Below are 2364 nucleotides of genomic sequence, written 5' to 3' on the forward strand. Positions count from 1 at the left end.
CGGATCTAGTGCAGTGAGCGTGGAGACGTGATCTGCTGCAAAGGAAGCGTGGATCTGGAACGAAGGGGCCGAAGGTACGTGCTCACAGTGGCCGTTGAGATCGGTGTAGCCGCTGCCAAGCTGTGGTGTGGAGGTCGAGCCGGAGGCCGACCTGTGTGAGTTTCAATCCACGAGATCGAAGCACCGGAAAGTGGAGTAGATTAAATACATAATATTGGCTGAGGAGGATCGATCAGTGATCAGTGCCAGCTATCTGAAGTCTGCAGGGTGGTGCTGCTCATGAGGAGCTGTGTAATGTCAGAGGTCTGCAATTGTAGCAGTCTTGTGCAGAGTTGCAGACACGTCGTGGTGGCCGTGTTGAGCTGCTGACCTGTGCGAGTTTCCCCTTCTGTGTTTATCATAATAGTAACTATACTCTCTGTGGCAGTGACTTCTTTGCACGCCTCTTCTTAGTCATAAAATTTTAGTTCCTGAAACACAAAAAATGAGGGAATGCATTTCAGTTCACATCGGCCAGGCCGGTATTCACGTTGGCAATGCCTGCTGGGAGCTTTACTGCCTTGAGCACGGTATCCAGCTTGATGCGCAAATGCCAAGTGACAAATCAGCGGGAGGGGGAGACGATGCATTCAACATGTTCTTCAGCGAGACAGGAGCAGGAAAGCATGTCGCTCGTGCTATATTTCTAGATTTAGAGCCCACTGTGATCGACGAAGTCAAAACTGGAATCTAAAGGCAACTCTTCCATCCCGAGCTTCTTATCATTGGCAAAGAAGACGCTACCAACAACTTTGCCCGAGGCCATTATACCGTTGGAAAAGAAATTGTAGATCTCTGCCTGTACCGCATCTGAAAGTTGTCCGACAACTGCACTGGCCTCCAAGGTTTCCCAGACATCTCTTCGTTGACCGCCTCCCTCCGGTTCGACGGTGCCCTGAACGTGGACATAACAGAATTCCACTACCCGCGCATACACTTCATGCTTTCTTCCTATGCCCCGGTCATCTCCGCCGAGAAAGCCTACCATGAACAGCTGTCGGTTTCAGAGATCACGAACAACGTGTTCGAGCCGGCGTCCATGATGGCGAAGTGTGATCCGCGCCACGGGAAATACATGGCGTGATGTCTTATGTACAGAGGTGACGTGGTGCCCAAGGATGTGAATGCTGCCGTGAGCACCATTAAGACTAAGAGAACAATCCAGTTCATGGACTGGTGCCCCATGGGGTTCAAATGTGGGATAAATTATCAGCCCCCCACTGTTGTTCCAGGAGGGGATCTTGCCAAGGTACAGAGGGCAGTTTGCATGATTTCGAACTCAACTAGCGTGGCGGAAGTGTTCTCCAGAATCGATCACAAGTTCGATCTCATGTATGCTAAAAGAGCGTTTGTGCACTGGTATGCTGGCGAGGGCATGGAGGAGGGTGAGTTTTCTGAGGCCAGGGAGGATCTGGCTGCCCTGGAGAAGGATTATGAAGTGTGAACCTGCGTGCAGGAGCAAAGAGTTGCTGCGTGGAGAAGAAAGCAGCATGGGTAAATTTTTGAGCTGTTGGTGTGTGCAGACCTCCTCAACGTTCTTGATGCCTTGCTACTACGCCAGTCTGCTGCGTGGTTTGTTTGCTGAATGGTCATGTGAGTAAAGTAAATCTGGTTGGAAAAATTTAATTTACTTATTGTGACAGTTAGCTTGGCAAACTATTGTCACGAGTATAAATCTATGTTGGAATTTGCCATCCCAACAATAGACAAATTTATTTGCAGGAATGTTCTACTACCAGATACGATGATGACATGACAATGAAAATGGCATCAAACAATAGTGGTTGGAGCTGCATGATGATCGCGTTTGTGTGATAATGCGACGGAGAATAGGACCATGGAGTCCTGGATTATTGTTCTTGAAGGGAAAATTGTGTTCTCTTCGTGTGGCTGTGAGTGCCTATGTTCTGGTTTCTTTATCAGTGGACCCCTCATAGATGAAGGAGCAGCAACAATTTTTATGGTGGACAACAAGCATGTTATTGTAATAGTCATTGTATGTACTCTGAAACTCCAAAATGTGGAATCAGATGTAAGATTTTTAAGGGCATCTGAAAGTTCGTGGTGATCTTAAAACCACTTTGTAATGGTTTATGGTCAGCCTGAAACCATCTTTTGTCACTGTAATGTGATGGTTGGTGGTGAGCCAAAAACCATCTATATAGTCTTTGTGACTGAAGTGCCTTTGTGGCTGAATGGTTGGTGATGAGCCAGAAACCATCTATATAGTCTTTGTGACCGAAGTTCCTTTGTGGCTGAATCGCCTATGTGGCTTGAGGTGCCTTTGTGGCTGTGTGTACACGGGAGCTTTCTGCTCGTAGGAGC

At 47.8% G+C, this 2364-nt stretch overlaps 1 pseudogene; it reads left to right on the plus strand.

Annotated features, from left to right (window-relative positions):
* The first annotated feature begins 484 nt into the window (after positions 1-484).
* Positions 485-1483, plus strand: LOC149140299 (tubulin alpha-2 chain pseudogene; annotated as a pseudogene).
* Positions 1484-2364: the final 881 nt, after the last annotated feature.

The sequence above is a fragment of the Pinus tabuliformis genome, chromosome X (genome assembly GCF_031772625.1).
Source record: "Pinus tabuliformis cultivar Carrire ecotype Pingquan chromosome X, CPIR1, whole genome shotgun sequence".
Taxonomy (NCBI): domain Eukaryota; kingdom Viridiplantae; phylum Streptophyta; class Pinopsida; order Pinales; family Pinaceae; genus Pinus; species Pinus tabuliformis.